Genomic DNA, 6,860 nt, shown 5'->3' on the forward strand with positions numbered 1-6,860 from the left:
AACTACTTCATGCCAAAAGCCACCAACGCATCACACCCCGAGTACTTTGACTTTGATAGTGATGAGGATTACTTCTTAGGAGAAGATGACTTGATCTTTGATAAAATTAGTGACAATGATAAGAATGAACTTGATAATAACCATGCTAGTCAAGAGAAGTTGAATGATGATTATAAGAAATAGATTGAATGACTACCTAAAGGATTAAACTCTCTTAAGTTAGCTCATGAAACTACTCTAGAAGATCATCGAGAGCTTGCAAGAACTAATCACAAGCTACACTTTGAGAAGCTAAATTTAGAGCAAGAGCACGAGTTTCTAAAAGGGATCAATGATGATCCTCGAAAGAAGAGTTCTTATTATCTAGACAAATGATTACTTTTGTCTACTTTTATTCCACAAGTTAAATCTAAGAACACTAGTAAAAAGGTAAGAAAGTTTCTTCATTTAGTAACAACAATTCTAAAGTTAAATAAAATGATGTTTTTCTAGTAGCTCTCTTGGTTACACTAATCATTCACATAGCCAAGTCATACTTGAGAAACAAAACAATTTATTGAAAGGAATTATAGAGAAAGGTTAGTTCAAGAGTCTTGCCAGAAGTAAGCTATTTGAGGAAATTGTACGCAAGCAAGGAGGACATCGGAAGAAGCAAGTTGTTGGCTACTTCAATGCCAACGGAGTTGAATGGGAAGAAGGTCAATATCCCATCCCGAAGTTTGTTCGCCAAAAGGAGAATTATGATCCCACTATCCCCAAGGTAATAGGCTCTTAAGATGACCTTCTACCACAAGACCACAAGGGCAAGTGCAAGCTTCAAGAGGAAATTGACCCATTTGAGGACGAAGCCCAAGCAAAGATCAATTGGATTCCCAAGGACACTACTAGCTCTACTTCATTTAGTGCTACCACAACTCCAAGGATCCCCATCAAGTTGATGTGGGTCCCCAAGAAGAAGAACTAGAGAAGTTCTTGAGGGATGCCTTCGGCAATGAAATTTATTCTTATTCATTTTTGCAAGAACTATATGGAATCAACTCCAACCATATGCATCAGTTCAAGGAGTCACACATTCCCTTAAAGGTAAGCAAGGGACAAGGTAATTAGTGTATATTTGGACATCATCTCACATGCACTTCACTTCATGTCCATTGATATCCTTGTGTACGTTCCTTGTGTTTTAGGACTACCCCATGTAGGTGAGAGGACTAAGAAACAACAAGGATTGCTCCCAACTCAAAATGATCTTCGTGAACAATGAGCATTCACCACTACTACACCTACATGAAGTCTTCTATGACAAAACCAAAGGTTAGTTTATCCCTCTAAGGGGGATGTCACATAAAGGGGGAGCTTTACTCTAAGACTTGAGTATAAGCAACTTTGAATGTGAACACATTGAAAGCTTTATGTAAAATGGTAACACCACTTGTGCTTAAACGATAAGTATGACCTATGATCAAATGTTCTTGCTTGCCTCCTATGTCAATATACTCATATATAGATGACTTCGTCATCGCCAAAGTACTTTGTAGATACTAGAGTGTTTGTGCATGTTTCATCATGTTTTATTTGACATCTACTGTGTGAGCATGTTGGTATGCATATTCTTGCTCATTCGAGGATATCGAATTGTTGTTATTTGGTTTTCTATTTTATTTGGCCAATTGGATATACAAGATTGCCTAAGTACACCTCTCTAGCTATCTATGATTTTCGTCTCAAATTCTATTCAAGCTACATCACAAAATTTGAGAAAGCACTTTAAGGACACTCTGTGTGTGGAGCACTCGGAGATCCGTCTCGACAAGGTCTCACTTCCAAAACCTCCCAAGTGTATCTCGGTGTAACCAACATCAATAAGGTTGTCTCACCAAAGCCTAAGGTTGATCTGGTTTTTGAATCTCATTACCATCGATAGGACTTTTTCGACCTCACCGAGTTTTACTATCACCTCACAGTTACGGAACTCGGTGGCACCAAAAAATCCAACTCGCTGTCACCGACAGCAAGGGGGTATATATTCCTCGCGGACTCGACGTTTGAAATAACCCATCAAACTTCACCTCCTCGAACCTCCTCGCAGTTGAGCCCTAGTCCTGAGGACATCTACTTTGTCTCCAGCGCGCCCTCATCACAGGAATCCTCCCCGCCGATGGGAATCATCAATGCCATCGTCCCATAGTGATAGCTTCACCATATTAGGGTAAGTATTAGTCCCCTTCTTGCGCTCCCAAGTCTTAATCTTGCACAATTAGGATATGCCATCTTCAGTCCAGGTTTGCACTCTTCCAATCCAGAAGAAGCCACGAGTAGATTAGAGAACAAAGAAAAAAATTAGGGTTAATAGTCCGCAAACCCGAATCTCGGTGTCATCGAGTCAGAATAATTGGTCCTACTGATTTTGGTTTTGGGCCACTAAGAATTGTCTCGGTTAAAACGAGTTACACTTTTCGGTGGAACCGAAAAGTGTGCCAAGTTTCTGTTGATGAGATTATCAGTCTCGGTGGCTCCAAATGTTTTTGTCACACTGGAACTGATATCCCTTTTTGCAGAAAATTATACTTCCGATTCTCAGAGTTCAAACTAGCAAAAACTTCTGAATTTTCGTGGTGCTCATCCACTCCGGCTCTTCTAATTCTTTTCACAGGGTTAGCTTGTTTGCTTGGTTGATTATCAGCATGTTAGGTTCTAAGGACAGTCATAATGACTTCAGATATCCCAGTGTTGACATGGATTCCAACACTAGTCCTCAGAGGACAGCTTCTGACCGAGAGAAGAGCATCCCCCTGAAACAAAATGATAGAGTTACAGTCAAAAAGATTATGAGAAAAGAGTATGCCAGACCATATTCTATGAGAGTTCCAGAGGATGCTCAGAAAGGGATGATGCTTACACTTGAGAACCCATCTTCCAAGCAGGCTAATAAGCCATGGCAGAAAAGAGCTAGGAAGAGGGTGGTGCACTTTATTGGAAGGCAGACGTCAACGTATAAATACCCTGCAGAAGTTGTTGAGGAAGAGGTTGCCACTAATGCACCTCCATCTACGAAAAAGAAGCTCATGGCAAATGTTATGCCTAGCAGGTCTGCACCTCAACCTTTAGAACCCAAGTCCAAGAAACTAGTAGCTCCCACCAATACTAGGGACATACCTGCAGCAGAGAAGAACAAGAGCTCTGCATCCAGAGAGGCCTCTGCAGAGGATGAAGAAGATCCATATGTGCTCAGAAGATCCATTGCACAATACTGCTCATCCTATTGTTGAAGATATGAAGAAGAGGGGGGATCAAGGTTTGAGAAAATGGAGGTCCCTTGATCCATATGCTGTCAGGAGAAGAATTATTGTTGATCCTCGTTTTCACACTAAGGAGCCACAAGACTTTTATGAGACCGTGTTGCTGGACAAGAGGCTTGCACTCAGTGACATGACATATGTTGACTGGGATTACATCAAGGAACATGAGAACTACTTCCCTCATGTGAGATAAAACTTCAGGCTCATTGACATTGAAGATTTTGTTTGCATAAAGATGATAGCTTGGAATGATGAAATGATTATGCAATTCTATTCAACTGCTCATTTTTATCCACATGGAAGGATAGTGTGGATGAAGGAAAGTCACTTGTATGACTCTACCATAGACGAGTGGGCCACTGTCATTGGTGCCGCTGAGACCCAAGAGGGAGATTTGGATGTGTACTCAGAATCATAACACTATGGCAAACATGTACAATACAGTGCTCGATCAGTATCGGAAGGCACGGAAGTATGGCCCTGTCTATTTTCTGCAAGCAGGAATACCAACTACGAACACCATTATGAGATATACCCTGATGCCTAAATCAGGAGATGATAAGATGATTGGAGGATATTCCATCAACATGCCACACCATTTAGGCAACCACACCAGTATGAGAGTGATGGATCTCATAGTTGAGACTCTCGGGAGGACTGGTGTAGATCAAAAGAGATCTTGTGGGTATGCACCATATATTCATATGCTTATCAATACTAAGATTGGCAAGCATGCATATCAAATTGACCGTCCACACCTTCCACTGCATCTAGAGTTCAAGGACAATGAAGTTGTGATGGACCCTAGCCTTCTCAGCATAACTACAACACATCAGCAGACCCAGGCAGCAGAGGCAGAGGCAGTCAGAGATGCTGCAGCTCCACAACTCACATCTAGAGAGGAGCAGATATTGTTTCTTGTCAGCACCATCCAAGGGATGGAGAAGAGTATTTCAGAGATATTGTTGAACCAAAAGAGCGTTGAGAAGAATGTGGAGACTAAATTACATGACATGGATGTCAAAGTGGCAGAGTTCGCTACAATTGTTGAGTAGCTCTAGCATGAGCTTGATGCAGTGCATATTCCTCACTCTAGCACTGATGATGAAGATTTGCCTCTTCCAACAACTACTCAGTTCAGGACCTAGTCTCGGTGTACAGATGTGCTAGTGGCGTAAGCAAGACCAACTACATCAGCTCAAGCATCAGCACCTTCATCTCTAGCTCCAGCTCCAGCACCTCAAGTGTCTACGTCTCCACCTCCAGGGACATCCACAGAAGCCTCTGCCGATCCTCTCCTGTCTACTCCATCGACTACTATGGGAGGAGGGCGAGTCTAGATCCACGCTTAGTTCTAGACCTTTGAACTTTTTGGTAACTTGTTGCCAATGGGGGAAGTGTATTGATCAATTAGGGCTGAGAGAGAGAGAGAGAGAGAGATTTGCCTTTGATTTGCCCTCGTTTGGTTTTACAAAAAAAATGATCTCTTGGATGACTTAAACTTTCATGTTTGATCATACGCTTTAGTTGTTGATGCTACTACGTTATACCTTTGAGCTATCTACATGATGATCACTCACTCATTTATCTGGTGTTATTTGCATTCATGTTCATTCATGTCATTTATGCGCATCACCGAGATGTATGTGACATGGAAGTGTGACCCATGATTCTAATCAATTGTGAATTTGCATTCAAACACAAAATTAAAATAATGCACAAATTTAGTGGTAGCTCTTGCTTTTCACATACTTCTCAAAGCGATGATGCTAACATTGATTATATATTATATCGAAGCTTTGATATATATGTTGTCATCAATTACCAAGAAGGCAAGATAGAAAAAACAATTGCTCGCTAAGGTGGTTTTGGTAATTAATAACAACATATGTATCATTGAACTAATGATTATATACATGTACATTTCAAAAAAGTTAAAAGATGCATTGGCTAAAGGATTGTGAGGAGAAACACCTTGGTGCAAGGAAAGCAATAGGATTGGTCAACCTTCAAGCAAGAGGACTCTACATTTTATATTTGTGATAAACCACTTTTGAGTCCATTGGAAAGCCAATACTATTAAACGGGGGTGAGGTATTTCTGATGAATTGGTTGCTCAAGTGCTTAGAGATAGCCACCAAAAATACTCCGCATATCCCTCACAAAAATGTCTGTCCAAAGCCTACACACCAAAATCAGTGCCACCAAGAATTCCATTTGAACCCTACCAATTTTCCTAGTGATAGAACCTTTGCCAAACCCTAATCTCTCGATACCACCAACTTACATATCGACGCCACCAAAAGACAGTGACCAATTTTCTAGTATGTGGATTTCAAGAATTGGAAATCTCGAGTTTTGAAATCGGTCTCACCAAGATTTGGAAACTGCCGTAGGTCATCCAATCTGTACCACCGAGATTCATATATCGGTCTCACAAAGAATTCAAAAGTTGCCACACTCAGTGCAACTCTATACCATCAAGAATCATTTTAGTGTCATCTAGTTTGGCAATAATGTTGTAACGGTTGGATTTTGGGAGATGCTTATATAGACCCATCCACCAACTCTCATTTGTAGATGAAGCACTCACAACACACACACTTGTGATATTCATTTTTCTGAGAGAGAGCCACCTACTCATGTGTTGAGATCAAGAGATTCCAATCCATTCATTTGAAACTTGATCTCTAGCCTCCCCAAGTTGCTTTCCACCAAATCAATCTCTCGTACCCATGCCAAATCTATGAGCGAGTGGTTGAGTGTTGAGGGGACTATCTTTTGAAGCACAAGAACAAGGACTTCATCGTTCTACCGCGTCTAATACCTTTTGGGGGTGGTGCATCATAGATTGGTTAGGTGTCTCTTGGGAGCCTCCTACTTCATGTTGTGGAGTTGAACCAAGAAGTTTGTACGGTCAAGGGTATCGCCTAGTTCATGAAGATCTACCTTGAGTGAGGCTAGTCGTGTGGACATAAGCCATGGTGGAATAGACAAGGCCGCTTCTTCATGGACCGCTTGTGGGTGGAGCCCTCCGTGGACTCTCGCAGCCGTTACCCTCCGTGGGTTGAAGTCTCTGCTAACATGGATGTACGACAACACCACCTATCGGAACTACGTCAAAAATCATCGTGTCCACCTTTGCGTTTGGTCTTCCTTCCCTACCCTCTATTTACATTTGCATGTCCTTACTTTCCGCTGCTATACTCTTAGAGATGCATGTGTAGGGTGAACTTGACTATTCACAAATTGCTAAAACTGGCTGAGAACTAAGATTGGGAAAATGCTAATGATGGGGTTATAGTCATAGGGTAGGGTCATAGGCCTGCCCTGTAGGTCCTACCCAAGGACTACCCCTCGCAAAGGACTAGACCCTTAGTCAGCTCCGACTGAATTAAGGAATCCCTGTCATCCAGTCGGTAACATACCGTCGATCGTCTAGTCGGAGACTAGCATTCGGAGCATATTAGGCCAACCGACTGGATACCACTCGGTACATCGTAACCCCCCTGGAGGGAAACGGTCGTACGTTTCCAGGTGCATTTATTAGCATTTAGGGCATAC

Source organism: Hordeum vulgare, chromosome 6H, assembly GCF_904849725.1.
Source record: "Hordeum vulgare subsp. vulgare chromosome 6H, MorexV3_pseudomolecules_assembly, whole genome shotgun sequence".
Classification (NCBI taxonomy): domain Eukaryota; kingdom Viridiplantae; phylum Streptophyta; class Magnoliopsida; order Poales; family Poaceae; genus Hordeum; species Hordeum vulgare.